Below are 20,068 nucleotides of genomic sequence, written 5' to 3'. Positions count from 1 at the left end.
CTCAAAGATGCTTTGAAAATACAAGTCAAAGATAAGCAGGTTAGAAAATATTTAGAAAAAAGTTTGGCTTATCATAATGCGAATTCAGCATGCAAATTGATATTGGCCCCTTTGCAGGACAAGGCTGACTTAAATGAATTTTTATATGCCTGCAGAAATGTTTATGATTCTTCAGCAAACCTGGATCCAGTGCAAACTTTTGCAGTTAGTAAGGGAACAAAGCCTTTCTACCCCCGGGGAAAAAGCGCCGCCCCAAAGCCTGGTCTCTGCCCAAAATGCAAGAGAGGTCGCCACTGGGCAAAAGATTGCAGATCTGGAAATCTCCCTAATAATAACACAGGGAATGGTTTTAACACTACACCCAGGAGGCAATTCTTCTGTTACCATTGTGGAAAACAGGGCCATTTCAGAAGAAATTGTCGTCTTTTGTTAAATCAAGCTCCTCAGGGACACACATTTCCAATGCAGGGAAACGCCTACCGGGCCAGTCCCCAGGCCCGTGCAAATCAGGGGCAAAGTCCACAAACTATACTTCTTCCGAGCCCAGCCCAAGATTGCTCACAATTAGCGAATTAATTCATGCGACTGCGGGGAGCGCTGGGCTCGACATAACTTGCCCAGAGGACATTACAATTTACCCAGGAGCATGCCCTTTCATGTTAAAGACTGGCATTGTGGGCCCGCCACCACCAGATACAATGGGATTGATTCTCGGCAGAAGTTCCCTCAATGTAAAGTGTATATCAGTAACCACAGGTGTCATTGACTCAGATTCAAAGGGAGAAATTGTTGTAGTAATTACGGTACCGGATACTTGGACTTTCAAAAAGGGGGAGGCAATTGCCCAGATAGTAATAGTGCCGTATGTCAAATTTGGGACTTCAGATAAGACACGAATTGGAGGTTTTGGAAGCACAGATCCAGGGGCCGCCCATAACCCAATTATCGCTTTGGTTACTAAATTTAAAGAGGAAAATCCGATGATTAAACTTCACTTTCAGGGGCGACCCTTTAATGGAATGATAGACACCGGGGCGCAAATCACAGTAATTTCTGATAAGGAATGGCCAGAAAATTGGCCTCTACAAGAAATTCCATACTCGCTAGAAGGAGTAGGAGGTTTAAGTTCCTGTCTGTTAAGTAAAAGGACTATGGTAGTTCACGGCCCAGAAAATCAAAAGGCCATAATTAGACCTCATGTGGGCCCTTTCTCACCGTCTCTGTGGGGTCGCGACCTACATAAGCAGTGGAAAGCTGAATTCCACATCCCATTAGCTCCAGAAGAGTCTGGAACTTCTCCTGAAATGAAAACTCAGAATTTTTGGTAGGGGCCACTGACAGAAAGAACCCAGCACCGATAAAAATAAAATGGAAATCTGATGAACCAATTTGGATAGGTCAGTGGCCCCTTAAAATTGATAGATTAAAGGTGCTAACAGAATTAGTGGAAGAACAGCTAGAATTAGGGCATATTGAGCCTTCATTTTCTCAATGGAATTCGCCTATATTTACCATACAAAAGAAGTCCGGAAAATGGAGACTGTTGATGGATCTGAGAGCAGTAAACATATCTATGGTACCCATGGGAAAATTGCAAACAGGTTTACCATCACCTGTAGTTATCCCAAAGGAATGGCCACTAGTCATAATTGACTTGAAAGACTGTTTTTACCATATTCCTATTCACCCGGATGATAAACACCGGTTTGCATTCTCAGTTCCTTCTATAAACAATACCCATCCCTGCCGGAGGTTCCAATGGACTGTCCTCCCCCAGGGCATGCTGAATTCCCCAACAATGTGTCAATTTTTTGTAGATAAGATTTTGAGCCCTGCTCGAGAAAGATTTCCTCAAGCCATGATCTTTCATTATACTGATGATATTCTTATCACAATGAACAATGAAACAGATCTACAGGACGTATATTCTTTTGTTATTGACTGTTTGCAAACAGCAGGACTGAAAATAGCTTTAGAAAAGATACAGACTATGCCACCATATCAATACTTGGGTTTTATTTTGGACCGAACGTCTATACGTCCACAAAAACTCTCCATCAAAAAAGAAAACCTCAAAACACTTAATGATTTTCAGAGACTTTTAGGTGACGTGAATTGGCTCCGGCCTGCGCTAGGAATCCCAAATGCAGAACTGTCTAATTTGTTTAAAACGTTGGAGGGTGATTCTGCCCTAGACAGCCCGAGAAATTTAACTATAGAGGCAAAAAATGAATTGGACTTCTTCTTGAACAGGTTGCAACAATCATTTCTCTCAAGATTCATCCCGGGAGAGAAGGTTTCTTTATTAATTTTCCCTACAAAAGAAACCCCTACGGGGGCATTGATGCAACAGGCAGGTCCCCTGGAATGGGTATATTTACATAACAAACAGCCTCGGTCTGTGATATCTTATTTGGATTTAATTTCAGAACTCATTATCAAAGCAAGACTCAGATCTATATCTTTACTAGGATTTGACCCTGATATATTAGTATTGCCAATACCAAAAAAGGAAATTGAGTCAATATTGCCTCTTAATGAATCTTTACAAAGGGCCCTTTCAGATTTCACAGGAGAAATTTCCTCTCATTATCCACCAGGAAAGACATGGGACTTTTTGAAAAAGACTCAGTTTGTTATTTCTTCTATCGTTCGAGACTCTCCTACCCCCAATGCGAAGGTTTTTTACATAGATGGGTCCAGCGGGGGTAGGGGTGGGATAACTGGAGAAAACATGAATATAACTATAGATACCAAGTATAAGTCAGCACAGAAAGTTGAATTAGCAACGTTAATTTACCTATTAGAAAATGTATCTGACGCCATGAATGTTGTCTCTGATTCTTTGTATGTGGTAAATTTATGTCCTGTGATAGCCACGGCCTCTCTCAATGCTCATAGCCCAATTATACAGAATTTACTACAAACATTACAACAGCTTATTCAAAAACGAACTGAACCCATCTTCATCACGCATATTAGAGCCCACTCAGGTCTTCCAGGGCCAATGGCTCAAGGAAATAAAACTGCAGATTTGTTGGCAATGCCTATATTCAAGTCACCTACAGAAGAACATACAGCTTTACACACAAATGCTCGCCGCTTACATGTAAATTACCAGATTCCCTGGAGGCAAGCTAGAGAAATTATAGAAAGGTGCGACATATGTGCCCCATTAGCAAAAAAGACTCACATAGCAGGAGCAAACCCAAGAGGCTTACAGTCGAATGAACTGTGGCAAATGGATGTAACTCAAACAGATTTATTTCCAAAGAAACCTTATCTTCATGTGGTGGTGGACACTTATTCTCGATTTATTTGGGCAATCCCTATGTCTTCCCAAAAGTCTAAGGCAGTTTGCAGTTTTCTTTTACAATGCTTTTCAGTTATGGGTGTTCCGTATTCCATTAAAACTGATAATGGACCCGCCTATATCAGCAAAACTTTTGAATTCTTTTGTAAAGAATGGCAGATAAAACATCTGAAAGGAATCCCCTATAATTGCCAAGGACAGGCCATTGTGGAAAGAGCGCACAGGACGCTAAAAACTCAATTACAAAAGAATAGAAAAAGAGGTTTAGCACCTACTGAGCTGTTATCTTTGACTCTTCTTACACTAAATTACCTAAATTTACCCCAAGGGGAAAGTTACACTGCTGGGGAAAGACATTTTAAAGAAGATATTCAGAGACAAGAAACATCACATATACCTGTTTGGATCAAAGAGGATGAAAAATGGATCGCTGGATATCTTCTTCTGAGAGGAAGGGGATATGCATATGTTGGTACAAATGACAACCCCTCTAAGAAATTTTGGGTCCCTTTACGCCTCATCAGAAATCGAATTAGTACAAACCACCAGGATCAGGTTGCTGGGACTACAAGCCTGCCCCCACGTCAAATACAAAATGCCCAAAACACTGACAATTGTAACACTGCTGTGGCCTCTGAGAAAGTAAACAAGGGATTAACGTTTACACCCAATACCTTGAATAAGGCAGACAAGAGTAAGAAGCCCTTACATTCCAGAATGCAAATAGAGAAACAGAGACCTGCATTTACAGGATTACGAAATTTAGGGAACTCATGCTATATGAACTCAATATTACAATGCCTGTATAATATTTCAGACTTAACTCAGTATTTTTATCAAGATCATTATAAAAAAGACATTAACAAAGAAAATCCAAGTGGACATAAAGGTAAATTAGCAGAACAATTCGGTCATCTCATAAAAATCATGGGAGATGGATGTCATAGGAATGTCAATCCTGAACACTTCAAAGCAACAATTGGTTTACTTAATGACCAATTTGCCGGACACAACCAACAGGATCCTCACGAATTATTGATGTTCCTTATAGAGGGACTACATCAGGATTTGCTTACTGAAAATTCAATAGCAGATAAAACTATACACCTGATAGACAATGAAAAACATGAACAATCTAGGCCTAAACACCAAAAGGCTCACAAATCTCTTATATATGACCTCTTTCAAGGACAGTTCAAATCTATACTACAGTGTCTCACATGTCACCAAAAGTCTAAAGTATATGAGACATTTGTTCAGTTGTCCCTGGCAATCAAGCCTACAGATAAATGTACGTTACAAGAATGCCTCCTTGAATTCTTTAAAGAAGATTTGAAAGGTAACAATAGAATTCATTGTAACAGCTGCAACACTAAAAGGGACTTTTTGAAGAGGACATACTTGTGGAAATTACCTCCAGTATTAATTATTCATTTGAAACGTTTTGCTTTTGATGGCAAACAAATTAAAAAACTACTCACTTATGTGGATTTTCCTTTAGAAGACCTCAACTTAGCAGAATTCACTCAGGAAAAAACTTACAAAACTGAAAAATACATCTTATCATCAGTGTCTAACCATTTTGGTAAACTTCATTTTGGACACTGTACATCATACTGTAATATTGACTCAAGACAACACTGGATCAATTTTGATGACAAGAAAATCAAGAAAATTCCTACTGCATCGGTAAAATCCACAGCAGCATACATCCTGTTTTATACTTCTCAGAGATCTACTATAAATGCTTAATAATTATTTATTTTATTTGTTAGTTGTCATTAATGCTTTATGATTCATTTCACAGGTACTCCCGCTGAATAGGATTTATTATGATGAATCCCCATTGTAGTTGCTTGTATGATGTATTTATGTCTTATCACCACTATTGATCCAGGCTCACTCGAGAGAAAGCTTCCTCATCGTACTAAGGTATTATATAGCAATATATTGAGATATACTCATCTAACAACTTTCACTCTTTCACTCTAACGTCATTGTTTTATTTGCCTCAATTTAGGCTTCTAGATGGAGGTGAATTCATAATTTTGACATAACAGTACCTTTTAGGTGGACTCTCTTTACAGTGCTCATCATCTATGGTTACGATAGAATTACTTGTCTCTACTTGTATTATTGGTTTCCTTGGTCGTATTGTGCATGAAATTCTCTTGCAGAGTTACTCGACTATGCCTTAAAAATATATCTTTTGTTGTTGCTGTGAACTTGAAGATTTTCATCTAAACTGTTTGCCGGCTATTGTATTTTAAAGCGCTTTTTGTTGATTCAGCTGAATTTTTTGCTTTTTTTTTGTTTTCGCTCTATTTGGGATCCTCCCAGCTAACATTTTTTGGTAAGTATGAGTGAGTGATGGCCATGTTTGTGTGAAATATGTTTATGTATGTCTTGTGTGTTTGTATGTCTTACATGTTTTGTATATAGTTCTTTTTTCCTGACTTTATCTTCCCCAATTTATTCTTACTTATCCTTCCCTCTTTTTTCCGAGTCCCTAACAGTCTATTTTCAGGAATCCCTCCACATTTGCATATCATCGTGTGCAAATCATCACCCACTATGACAAGCCTCCTGATCTCTGACTGAGAAAGACATCGTAAACTGTTGCAGTGCTGTATCCTGCTTCTTATTACAACTGCTTTCCCTGACTCATCAAGTTTCTTTGGTGGGACTTTTGGGAGTTCTGGACTCCCTATCTTTTCATAGTAGTTTTTGAACTTGGGAGAAATTTCAGCTCTTGTAGTTTTATAATTGTAATCCTGTAAAGTTATATTTGAGTCTACACTTTTGTTGATTACTGTAATTAATGTTTTTACATTTTAGTTGTGAATTCTCAAAATTGATATGGTATTTCATTAAGGTTTTACTTTTGTTGCTTTGGATTAGGGGTTAGATACTGTCATATATAAGTTGCTAGATTGTAATCCTGGCTGGTATTTTGGCCTTTTGCATGGGTGCATCATTGGAAAAAATAGCAGGTGCAAAAGGAGGTTTTATCCATTTTGGATAGACCCTCAATTTTTTCATTTACACGGGGAAGTTCTCTGCCTTAAGCATTTTGTTTTGGTTTTGAACTTAAGCTCCCACCTAATAATCGGCCGTACATGGTTCTTCATTTTCGGACCTCTTATGAACTGCTGACTGGACTAGAACTCATCTTGGATTGAATTCAAGTACATATGGATCTTATTTACTTTGGCGCCCATTGTGCGGGTGTGTGTGTGTGCCTCTTCCTTCGAAATAGGGGCCTAATTCACTGCCTCCAAAGATGGGCTTTCTTCTGCTCAAACTGGACTGGAATGGAAAATGTGTGTCTTCTAACCTGCTACGCAGCCTTGTGAGCATCTCATCTAAGGATCTCTGTCTCCGAATTACTTTCGGGCTTTGTGATTGCCCCGGGAGCTCCCCATGGCCTATTAGGTCCTGAATATTGGAATTTCTTACTCGACTTCTGCTTTTCAAGGGAATACTTACTCGGAATTGATCATCTTGGATGCTGTAGATTTTATTCTACTCTGGAGCTTGTAGTTGATTCCTTTACATCTGTTTCTGGTTTTGAACACCCTGTGTTAGGCTAAAAAATTTTTTTTCTATACTTTTTCCCGTGATGCACTTATGCAAAAAGCCACTCTTTTACAATTGCTTAGTTATTCTTTTTACAATTAAAAAATATATATATATTATTTATTTCTGTACATTATTATTGTTTATTGTTTCTTTACAAAAAAGGGGGAATTGTAGCATATGAAAAAGTTTCCATAAGATGATTCTTGGAATTGTATTTAAAAGTGTTTCCTGGGGCCGGGAAGGTGGCGCTAGAGGTAAGGTGTCTGCCTTACAAGCGCTAGCGTAGGACGGACCGCGGTTCGATCCCCCGGCGTCCCATGTGGTCTCCCCAAGCCAGGGGCGATTTCTGAGCTCATAGCCAGGAGTAACCCCTGAGCGTCAAAACGGGTGTGGCCCAAAAAAACAAAAAAAAAAAAAAAAAAAAAAAAAAAAAAAAAAAAAAGTGTTTCCTTAGGATTGTTCTGTGACTTTTGCCCCACCTAACCCTTCCAGGTGGGGCGCTGTGGAGTTGGCAATAAATAGCTTGAGGGACAGGAGTGAGGGGTCCTTCTGTGAAAAGCTGCTGGCTGCAGGAGGATTCTCTGGCTCTCCTTGCCCGATCTTTTAAACCCTATCGTTCTTGTCTGTGTGGATTATTACTTGCTGCGGATAAATATTACCAAGGTCTTCCCCCGAAAGGGGACAAGGGGATGGGAAGTAATTTCTCATTCTGGGGACTGTTCTTGGATTCACAAATACCCAGCCAAGATAACGGCGAAGATATCTTGCACTCATAGCCAACTCTTGGACTCCTGGCAGTCTTCCAGTTGCTGGGAATAAAACCTGGGTCAGCCATGTGCAAGGCAAGTACCCTAGCAACTATACTTTCCCCAGCCCTTAACCTGCCTTGCTTTTTTGCATTCAGTCCTTGGCAGAAAATATTCTGGTTTGTTTAATTGGGTGTCACACCAGACGGTGAAAAGGAGCTTCTGCTTAGAGCAGGGGTCTCAAACTCGAGGCCCACGGGCTGCAAATGGCCCTCCGTACAACATTTTGTGGCCCTTCCCTAGAGGAATCTTTTTTTGTTTTGTTTTGTTTTAGTTGTTTGGGTCACACCCCCAATGTTCAAGGCTTACTACTGACTTTGCACTCAAGGATCACCCCGACTTTGCCTCCTGCGACCCCCAGGTAAATTGAGTTTGAGACCCCTGGCTTAGAGGATAGTAGTCAGTGCCTGGATTAAAACCTGGATCCCCAAGATGCAAAACTAGCTATTCAATTTGATCCCCAGAATCCCATATAGTCCCCAGAGCACTACCAGGAATGATGCCTGAGTGTAGATCCAGGAGTAAACCCTGAGCATCCTCTGCCCCCTAAATAAAAAGAGAAGATTGGTGCTCCAAAGCTCACCAATAACTCCAGTCTCAGAGTGATTTCTCTGAGGCTTCTCTGAGAGCAGATCTTGTCTCTATGTTTGTGAGAGGTTACCAGGGCTGTACTGGGCAAAGGATTTTGTTTTAGGAAGCAAGTAACCATTAATGACAAATTGGCCTGATCCACACTGAATCAGGAGGGTCCCACCAGTGGCCAGCTATATTTCTGGGCTTGGTTCTCATTTGCTTCTAAAAGAAAGTTATAGGGGTAGGGGAGTTCATGTCAAAAAAGATGTATTCATTTCAGACTTAGGGACTGACAACTCCCCCCCCCCAAAAAAAAAAAAAAACAACCCATGAAGCACCCTCTGAAGTTATCCAAAGCGCAGGGACTGAAGTGATGATCCTGTGGGAAGGCATTTGTTTGGCATGCAACAGACCAAGGTTGATACCCAGCATCCTATAGTGTCCCCTGTTTTGTAAAAAAGTAAGAGTTCTTCTCTGTAGTAGATAAGAGCTTGTTTTTATATGTGAGATATCCCCCTTTTTTTAGTATGCCTTTGCAGGAAGAAGTGGTGCTCCATTATATTGCTGGTGCATTTGGGGGTGGAAAGAGAAGAAAACAGAAACAGGCCAAAAAATAAAAACATATGTGCTCACATTATATAAAAGAAAAAAGATTATTTAAAAATTTAGTAAAAAAGTAATTAAAGGAACAAAGTGATGCAGGAGATTACCTTTTATTTGGGGAAAAGCAGGTCAAGAGGTAGTGTTCTATAGGTCTTAGTATAGGCTTTCCCATTGTCTTTTGAGATTTTCTTGTGGGGTCTGGGTTCCAGATCACCTTTCTTTTTTTTTTTTTTTTTTTTTTTGGTTTTTCGGCCACACCCATTTGATGCTCAGGGGTTACTCCTGGCTAAGCGCTCAGAAATTATCCCTGGCTTGGGGGGACCATATGGGACACCGGGGGAATCAAACCACGGTCCTGATCCTTGGCTAGCGCTTGCAATGCAGACACCTTACCTCTAGCACCACCTCGCCGGCCCCCCAGATCACCTTTTCATCACACTCCGTAGGCTTCTTGAGATTTAGAAAAGATTTGCTGCAGGGAGGTCTTGGGTAGAGTTCTTGCAGAGGGGATCTTTTTGGATCTAAATCCGGTAACAAGCCACAGTCCACGTTAGGGAGTGGTGATAAGGAGGGCCCACCAAGTATGAATCAGTTTCGGGGTGTTGGTTGTATTTTTTTGCCGGGACGAGGTGTGGGTTTGAGTGGGTGTCTCTTCACTTGGGTGCCGGGTACTGTTTCGTTGGGGTAGGAGGTCAGTCTTGATGCCTACTGGATTAAGAACTGAGCGTGAAGAGTTTAAATAAGGTGGGAAATCAGGGGTGGGTTTGAGGAATGAAGGGATAGTCAGATTTCTGAAGGGAGAGAGGGGATCCATTTCTATCTTGATGAAAGGTTTTTTCTTTTTCTTTTCTTTTCTTTCTTTTTTTTTTTTTATCAAGAATTGGTGTTGGACATTACTGCATGCTTTCTCTGCATCTACTGATGTGATCCTATGATTTTCTTTTTTTTTTTCTGTTGATATGGTGTATTATGTTGATTGATTTATGTCCGTTAAACCATGCTGGCTTTCCTGGAATGAAATCTACTTGGTTCAGGTGTCTGACCTTTTTGATGAGGCATTGGATCCTATTTGCTAGCATTTTGCCAGAGGAGAAGAATTTGCCAGAAGAGAAGAAATAGAAATGTGTGCCAGAAGAGCAGGCAGGGGTTAGGCAGGAGGGAAATGTGACACCGGTGGTGGGAATTGTGCACTGGTGAAAGGTGTTGTACGTTGTATAAATGAAGCTCAATCAAGAACATTGTCAATGTGAAAAAACCGACTATCCCATACACAGACTTGTAATCATGGTATTTAAAGAAAGTAAAACAATTCAATTTATTTTTGTATTTTTATTATTTATTTAGTTAGTTTTTAAATTTTTTTTTTTTTTTTTTTTTTTTTTTTTGGTTTTAGGGCCACACCCAGCGGTGCTCAGGAGTTACTCCTGGCTGTCTGCTCAGAAATAGCTCCTGGCAGGCACGGGGGACCATATGGGACACTGGGATTCGAAACAACCACCTTTTGTCCTGGATCAGCTGCTTGCAAGCAAACACTGCTGTGCTATCTCTCCGGGTAGTTAGTTTTTTTATTTATGTAAAAGTAAGAACATTTTAATAACTATGAAATGCCACCAAAACAAAAGTTCAGAATCAATAATTTCAAGTAGACTTAACGAGAGAATTCTGGAAATGAATGAATGTAACTGCGATCATACTGGAATGAAAGTGAAAAATCATAAACCTATATGCTCTGTGGCCTCCATAAGCATGGAATCCCTGTGCTCTATTGTGACCTCAGTGGCTGGTGATGTCACCGATGTCTATAGAAACAGGCCCTGCGTGTTCTAGTCTCATTTGCCGTAGGCAAGCGGCATGCGAACTTGTGTTTCCGAATGGAGACTTTTGATCCCCCATATTGCCCTGACCCAGTCCCCGGGGAAGAGGCCCTGGGCGGCTCTCTGTACCTCCAAGTACTTTTGGAGGTGGGGCTCTATGTTTTGTGGCTTCTGGTGGCGAGAAAATGCATGAACTGGTACCAGGTAAGGACGCAGGACGAGGTCCTGAGGATTTCACGGTAGGGCAGTGTATCAGAAGGAGACAATTGAGAGACACACTGAGACTGGGGCGTCTGAAGCCTGGAAAGCACCTCAATCCTCTAGCAGAGCAGAGTGCCAAGAGTAGTGGTTCAGGGAAGCCTGTTAGATCAAGTTCAGAGACTCTGGGTTCTGTGGCAGGGTCTGAGGTGAGTACCACGGGCAGGGCTGTTGGAGAACTGGAGTCTCAGCTTTGCATAACAAGTCACAGACCCACCTAGGGGGCCACTCAAACAGTGGAGACCAGTTTCTGAGCACCGCTCAGCAGAGGGGACCAGGGTTCTCCCTAAGGCAGTCCAAGGATCAGGGGCCTCCTTCTAGGAGTTTCCTTGGCAGAGCTTTCTGGGCCTACTGAGGAGAAGGAGACAGTTGGAGCACTGTGTCAATGATTCCGGAAGAAAACTTTCTCAGCCTTGCAGAGGCTTCTCTGAAGTGCCAAGAGTCCCCACCTCCCTCTTTTCTTTTCAGCTTTGGAGGGCAAGGAGGAGGAGACGCGCCTCAATTAAAAGTAAGGAGCCAGGGGGACCTTCCTCTCCCTGTCCTCAAGTCCCAGGCCATGAGTTCTGAGGATGTCAGTGTAGACGCCATCCCTCAGAGAGCCCAGGGCCCAGGCAGGGGCAGCCCATGGAGGGCAGACAGAACCTAGGGACTTTGGGGAGTCCAGCTGGCTCCTTTGGGGTATTTCTGAAGGGCAGTGACTGCTGCTCCAGGTGGGCAGAGGGTGAGGGGTACAGGGCCGTTGTGCCTTTGGACTTAGTCACATTCCCTGAGTGCTTGGATGACAGGTCCTCTCGGGGCTTTGGGGTGGTTCGAACAGCCCAAGATGGTCTGACAGGCCTTTGCCCAGAAGCAGGAGCCTTTGGAATTTCCTAAGGGTCTGAGAGAGAGAGAACAGGCCAGGGTGATCCTGGACCCGACCAGCGGCTTTGCTGCCGCCCCTGACCCGCGCCCCTCTCCCTGCAGCGAAATTTCTTTATATGCGGAAAGGAGACGTGCACTTGTGCCTGTCTATGATTGTGAGGTGAGTATTCGAATCCCCCATTCTCAGTCCCCATCGGAGTGGGGACTGCCTCCCCTGGACAAGGCCTACAAGGCCTGGGAGCCATGGGGATGGGTGTGGTGGCCCGTGGCAGTTGGGGGACCGTGAGTCATGGGGCCGTTGGGGGTGTGGGGACATGGTGGCCCCAGGCTGGGGGAGGGCGGAGGAATCCAGAGGCCCTCAGCCAGCCAGGACCCGGTCCTGGCTCCATCCTGTGCTCTTGTTCTCTGCAGAGAAAACAGGCCTGCCCTCTACCATATTTCTCTGTACTTCTGTGAGCCTTGGCAGCGAGGGAACCCCAGGCGGCGCCCCGACCACCGGGCTGCACCCTTCCTCTGCAGGGCCCTGGGGGCCCCTCTATGGAGGGCAAGCCCAGCAAGTATCCCGGAGCCCTGCAACACCTTGGCCCTGCCGGCACCAGCCCCATCCTTGGCCCTGCTTGGGCCTTGCACCACCTTGGCCCTTCCTGGGCCCTGCACCTCCTTGGCCTTGCTGCCCCCAGCCACCTACTTGGCCCTGCCTGGGCCTGGCACCCCCTTGGCCTTGCCGGGGCCCTGCACCCCCTTGGCCCTGCCGGCACCAGTTCCCTACTTGGCCCTCCCGGAGCCACCCCTGCTCCCCCAGGGCGCAGGGACCCCCGAGCCCCCCGTGCCAGCCTCCAGCGGCCTAGAGGGGGCTGAGCCGGATCTCCGGCACGAAGCGGCTCCTGAGCTCCTGGGCTCTGTGAGATCCCGGAGCCGCAGAAACCGGCTGTTGAGCGCCATCAGGCGCTGCTGTTGTTGTCTTGCCTCTGAAGAGGAGGAATAAAACACATTCCTTTGACTGTGTTGTTTTTCCTGACACGGCGAGTGGTGGGGTTCAGGGGAAAGGTGGGGGTGACACAGCTCCTAGAGACCCCTGCCGCCTCCTGGAGCTCCTTCGGGGGCAGAACTGGACCCGGTGCTCCCTCACCTCCTCCCACAAGGTCGAGGGGCTTTCCGTTTGGAGGACGTTGGAAGCAGCCCTGGCCCCTGACAATGTTCTAGAGCATTTTCAGGAAGAGAAGCAAGGATTCCGTTGGCCCCAGAAGCAGCAGGTGGGACCCGATTGGCAGGAAGGCGGGAACCAGAGGTGGCCATGCAGATGCCTCTGAATTCAGGTGTGAGGGTGGCATGAGTGTCTGTCATTGTTGCCCTGGAAAGGACACACGAGGAGCGAGGCCCTTCCTCCCCAGAACAAGCCCTAGCTCCAAGAGGAGATGCTAAAGAGGTGTTGGGAAGAAGCACTGACTGGCCACCTACCCTTGGGGTCCCAAAGGTGGCAGGGGAGAAGCAATGGCTCCTGGACGTGAGGAGTCTTGGAGGGGGAAGGTGGCCCTGCGTGGAACTTCATTGTCCCTCTCAGCCTTGCTGGACACCTCCATAGCTGGACCAGCCCTCCCCGGATGCTGACCATCATGCCCCACACAATGCCCTGCTCCTCTTGGGAAGTGTCTGTAGGTCGGTGATGAGGAAGACTAGGGATGTGGCCAGGCGTAGCCTCCCCTCCCCGAGCTACGCTAGTAGGTTCTGCTGTCTAGATGACAAGACACAAGAGACCCCTCTCATAGTCACCTATCGTGGGGTGATATTTAGAGAAATACCAGAATACTTCTGTACTTGCCAGTTTGGGGAGCATTTCCCCGGAATTCCTACAGTCTTTTTTTTTATAATTATCTTTATTTAAACATTTTTTATAATCATCTTTATTTAAACAATTTTTTATAATTATCTTTATTTAAACACGTTTTATAAGTATCTATATTTAAACACTTTTTTAATAATTATATTTAAACATTTTAAATAATAATCTTTATTTAAACACTTCTATAATTATCTTTATTTTTATTTATTTATTTATTTATTTATTTTTTGTGGTTTTTGGGTCACACCCGGCAGTGCTCAGGGGTTATTCCTGGCTCCAGGCTCAGAAATTGCTCCTAGCAGGCATGGGGGACCATATGGGGCGCCGGGATTCGAACCGATGAGCACCTGCATGAAAGGCAAACACCTTACCTCCATGCTATCTCTCCGGCCCCAATTATTTTTTTTTTTTTTTTATTTTTTTTTTGGTTTTTGGGCCACACCCTGTGACGCTCAGGGGTTACTCCTGGCTATGTGCTCAGAAGTTGCTCCTGGCTTCTTGGGGGACCATATGGGACGCCGGGGGATCGAACCACGGTCCGTCCTAGGCTAGCGCAGGCAAGGCAGGCACCTTACCTCCAGCGCCACCGCCCGGCCCCCCAATTATTTTTATTTAAACACTTTTTTTTAATAATTATCTTTAATTCCTACAGTCTTGAAGCAGAAGTTCAGGGCTACAGGTGCCTGGAGTCCCACCAGGGAGTCTCATAAAAATGTGGTTTTGGTGGCAAAGACACTAACCCCACCCAAAAAAAGAGAATGAATAACCTGAAGTCTATCAGTCATCTCAGCATAGCCTTTCTCTCCCTTCATCCCTCACTCCTTTTCTGATTATGTTCTACGCTGCTCCTTACAGGCTCAGGTAGCCGTTGTCAAAACGGCAGTAGTTCTCATATATCCAATGCTGTACTAAAGAGTGTTTCATATGTTTTACCTTTCATTTTATTTTTAATAATATAATTTTTATTTTCATCATAGTGGCTTACATATCGTTCACAGTAATATTCCAGGTGGGAAATTCACCCCACCGACTTGTCCTCCCCCCACTTCTGCTTCCATCCTGCTTCCCATATCCTCCACTCTCACCACAGGGGCTGCTAGAATGAGTGGTCCGCTCTGTGTCTAGTTTATTACATAGAGGTCTTATAACTGTGTGGTCTTGGTGCCTCCATTACTGCCTCCTCTAATTGGGAGGCAGGACTAGGTAGTTCAAGTTATGTGGTTTTGTTTGACGAAGAGAAAAGTAATAAAATGATTCAGGATATCCCAGATGGGATTCAGTTCCTGTAAAAAAAAATAAAAATAAAAATAAAGAGTGTTTGAAAACCTGCTCTCTTGGGAGGTAGAGAAAATCGTGTATGTGTTCATGCAGAAAACTGATTAAAATAACTAAGATGTAGTCATATAAATTATTGTAAATATATTTTTGTAAATGGATGTAGAGATATTATTTTTACATAATACTTACCCTGATTTTTGCTCCACTCCTCAATGCACAGCCTAACCATAATTATAATCCAGTCATGAATTCATAAAATTAGGCTGCACATAAATGTTGGCTTGCTCCCCAACTCAGAAGTTTCTCATGTCATCGACAAACATACATGTCAATGTAAGTATGAGTTGCTATTTCATCTACTTGGGGAAAGATGGAGGGATGGAAGGAATGTAAATAAATATATATGATGAATCCCATTACATTATTAATGAATTCCTTCCATCAAAAATTGGAATTATTCGATGAGCCAGACAATAGTGAAAGAAAATAGGTCCATTTTGTTCTTTTCACACATACAGTCATGTAACATATTTAAGTCTAAGCTGAATAGTTAGAAGGCCGGACATCGATTCCCAGAATTCCCGCCCCCTCTCCCATGGATGACTGTCCTTCTGCGAAAAAAATAAAATGACAGGCAGCAGCCAGCTCAGTGGGCAGACCGCAGTTTGAGGACCCCTGGACTAGAGAGATAGTACCTTAGCATCATCCCATAGATCCTCCTAAGGCTACCAGGAGTTATTCCTGAGAATCACAGGGTGTGGCCCAAAAATAAGCAAGAAAGACAGCCTGAAATATGAACTTACATGTCTTGTCACTAATAACTAATCTCATATATATTGTGTGCTTTGGGAGATAGCAACTGAGAAATAGTTATTAATATATGGACATTAAGTTCATTGATAAGAACTTTGAAGGCTCTTGGCCTCCGATGGTCTAGGCAGAGTCTGCAGTGATAGTACAGGAGGAAAGGCGCTTGTCTTGCAGCCGCTGATGTGGGTTTGAAGCCTGGCACTCCATATGGTCTCTCTATCACTGTCAGGAGTGATCCGTATGCAGCGCTAGGATGTGAGTACCGCTGGTGTGGCCTCAAACCAAAACAAATTGAAGAAATATCTAGGAGTCCTTTTCACTTGTTTATTTTTGGGTCACACCCAACAGCACTCAGGGGTTACTTCTGGCTCTTTGATCGTTCCTGGCAATCACAGCGGACCATATGGGATGCCGTCCTGGATCGGCTGCACGCAAGGCAAATGCCCTGTGCTATCTCTTCGGCCCAGATCTTTGGCCCAGATTATAGGAATCTTTGGCTTTCAAGGCTCCCCCTTGTGTGTAGTCCCACATGTGGTGGGGTATTGAACTCAACACCCCTTGCCCTAGACAGTCTCTATGCCACTGAGCCATCCTTTAGAACCTGAAAATAAGTTTTCAGTGTACAGGTATCACAATACTATTATATATATTTGTGAGGTTTTCCTTTGGGAGAAGGGGTCCAAAGACTATGTCTGGCAGTGCTTAGCATTTACTCCTGGCTCTGTACTAAGGGATCACTCTTAGCAGTGCTCAAGGGGACCCTATGACATGCTGGACATTCAGCCACATACAAAGTAAGCACCTTACCTGCTGTATTATATCTGTGGCCCTCCAGGACTTTTTCTTTTTTGTTTCCTATTAGAACTCCAGTGAGTTGACCATTTATGCAGGTTGTTTGTTTGTTGTTTTTGTTTTGCAGACACACCAGCAATGCTCAGGAAGTACTCCTGCCTCTGCTTGCAGGATTCACTCCTCGCAGTGTTTGGAGGGCCACATGGGATGCTGAGAATTGAACCCGGTTCAGTTGTATGCAAGACAATTGCCCTACCCACTGACCATCTCTCCGGTCCCTCAATTAAGTTTTTCGTTTTGTTTTGGGGTCACACCCGGCAGCGCTCAGGAGTTACTTCTGACTCGCTCCTGGCAGGCACAAGGAACAAAATAAACCCAGATGCTCTGGCCAAGTAGTCATGGGATGACTGTCATATCTCAGCAGGGAGGAAGGCAAAGGCAGTGCAGTAGGGAAGCTTTAAGTGTGGCACCCTGCTTGCTACCCATCATATCCGGCTCCTATTGCGAGGAGTCCTCCAACCACACCCAGACCTCTGTGGCCTCTGTCCCACGGAGCCAGTCTTTCCCGCAACTGCCAGCAGAGAGCACCCTGATACTAGCTTAGACTTCCAACTACTGAGATCCTGAAAGTGCTTCTGGCGCTCCAACTCCAGCCCAGTTACCTGGTGAATGGTAACTTCATTGTTTCCATTTCACCAAAGAGAGAAGCCTGAAGGATATGGCTAGTGAATTGCTGTTTTTAATTTTTTTTTTCTTCTCAAGGCTGCCTTTCGGGGCGAGAGATAGCATGGAGGTAGGGCATTTGGTGGTTCGATTCCCAGCATCCTATAGGGTCCCCCGAGCCTGACAGGACCAATTTCTGAGCACAGAGTCATGAGTCACCCCTGAGCGCTGCCAGTGTGACCCAAAAACCAAAACAAACAAAAAAGAAAGATCATTTTGTGTGTGTGTGTGTGTGTGTGTGTGTGTGTGTGTGTTTTGAGTCACACCCAGCAGTACTCAGGGGTTACTCCTGGCTGTCTACTCAGAAATAGCTCCTGGCAGGCACGGGGGACCATATGGGACACCGGGATTCGAACCAACCACCTTAGGTCCTGGATCAGCTGCTTGCAAGGCAAACACCGCTGTGCTATCTCTCCAAGCCCGAAAGAAACTTTTTTTTTTTTTTTTTGGGCCACACCCGGCGGTGCTCAGGGGTTACTCCTGGCTGTCTGCTCAGAAATAGCTCCTGGCAGGCACGGGGGACCATATGGGACACCGGGATTCGAACCAACCACCTTTGGTCCTGGATCAGCTGCTTGCAAGGCAAACGCCGCTGTGCTATCTCTCCGGGCCCCCGAAAGAAACTTTTAACTTAGAGTCCACTACCCAGCAAAACTCTCATTTATCTGGGATGGAATGTGAAAATCATACTCGAACAAAATAAGAATTCACAGTATTTGCTCAAACCAAACCTACTCTAATTGAACTACTCAGCGATCAATTGAAAAAGCAAATACTCAACTGTAAGAACAACAACCCTATACAACATAATGGCACTACAACCCTTTGTATCAATAATTTGAAAATGCCATTGTCACCACTAGAAAAATCCACTAGACAGAACATGGAAAAGACATGAGTCCTAAATAAGAAACTAGAAGAAGTAGACTAATAGATCTATACAGAGTCTTTCTTCTTCAAAAGCTGAATACACATTCTTCTCTCTTTTTTTTTTTTTTTTTTGGTTTTTGGGCCACACCCGTTTGACGCTCAGGGGTTACTCCTGGCTATGTGCTCAGAAATCGCCCCTGGCTTGGGGGGACCATATGGGACGCCAGGGGATCGAATCGCGGTCCGTTCCTTGGCTAGCGCTTGTAAGGCAGACACCTTACCTCTAGCGCCACCTTCCCGGCCCCTGAATACACATTCTTCTCAAGAGCACATAGAACCTTCTCTAGAATAAAGTACATTTGATTTCTTTATTTTTTAAGATTAGAAGTATTCTTTTTTTATTTTTATTGTGAACAATATGAATTACAAGTTTTTCACAGTAATATTTAAGGTACATAGTGACAATGAATCAGGGAAATTCCTACTGCCAGTGTTTTCCTCCCTCTGCCTTCTTCACTGCATGCATTATATTTCTCCCTCCTTTGTAATTGCTCCTCTATGTATATAGCCTGCTGTAGATTGGGTATCGATTCTGCTGTTGTTGATTTTAAGTTTGGTGTTTAAGTCTGATCATTCCTTATATCTACTCAATGATCATACGACTATTTGGTCCTGGTACCACCCAATTTTTCACCCCTCAATTTATGAGATGAACAAGATGATTCAGGTTATATGGTTCTGCTTGAAAAAAAGAAAAGGAAAAAAAACTGGGAGGTGTTCACCTAGAAATTATGAATATCAATTCAAAAAAGAAAGGAAAAGAACATAACAAAAGCAGAACAAAAAAAAACAAAGAAAAAATAAAAACAAACCCAACAACTACAAAAAAGCACAACAGCAACAACAACAAATCAAAATACCGAATAATAACCACAAGAACAATAAAATAAGAAAGAGGGCTTGTGTGAGAAGGTTTTGTGCTTTTTTTTTTTTTTTTTTTGGTTTTTGGGCCACACCCAGTGGTGCTCTGGGGTTACTCCAGGCTGTCTGCTCAGAAATAGCTCCTGGCAGACATGGGGGACCATATGGGACACCGGGATTCGAACCAACCACCTTAGGTCCTGGATCGGCTGCTTGCAAGGCAAACACCGCTGTGCTATCTCTCCGGGCCCACTTTTTTTTTTCTTTATATTATCATTAGGCACTTTAAGTATTGGGAAATTTGAAAGGGAATTCCCTTGGCCTAAGAAATAGAGGTTTCTTCGCCCTTGAAGCATAATGTCATGGGAACAACACCAGGCTCCATTCATGCTCATTTTCACAACTCAAGGTCTTTTTATGGTGCCAGGAAACTTTCCACTCAGTTCTGGATGATAAAATCAGGCCTCTGTAACCTCTGGGTATTTGCCCAGGTCATAGGACGAAGCCTAGGATAGAGTCTTTTTTTTTTTTTTTTTTTTTTGGTTTATTTTTTTGGCTTTTTGGGTCACACCCAGCTGCGCTCAGGGTTTATTCCTGGCTCTATGCTCAGAAATCACTCCTGGCAGGCTCGGGGGACCATATGGGATGCTGGGATTCGAACCACCAACCTTCTGCATGCAAGGCAAATGCTTTTACCTCCATGCTATGTCTCCAGCCCCAGGATAGAGTCTTTACGGTTCTAGAAGGTCTGTTCCATCACTATTGTTATAATCAGTCTTCTGTAATTAGTGGTCTTGGTTTTTGCACAGATCCTAGAATGAAGCCTCGGATAGAATCATTCATTATGGTTCCAGAAGTTCTGCTCAGTGGCAGTTGTCAAATTCAGACCTCTGGAATTAGAGATATTAGTTATTGCACAAATCTTAGGCCAAAGTCTAAGCTACAGTCTTTCTTATTGGTCCCACGATAAGTTCTACCCCATTATGGTTGTCAAAGTCAGTCTTCTGTAGTTAGCAATCTTCTT

Source organism: Suncus etruscus, chromosome 5, assembly GCF_024139225.1.
Source record: "Suncus etruscus isolate mSunEtr1 chromosome 5, mSunEtr1.pri.cur, whole genome shotgun sequence".
Lineage (NCBI taxonomy): Eukaryota > Metazoa > Chordata > Mammalia > Eulipotyphla > Soricidae > Suncus > Suncus etruscus.
The sequence above is the reverse complement of the archived record's forward strand: the minus strand, read 5'-3'. Positions refer to the sequence as shown.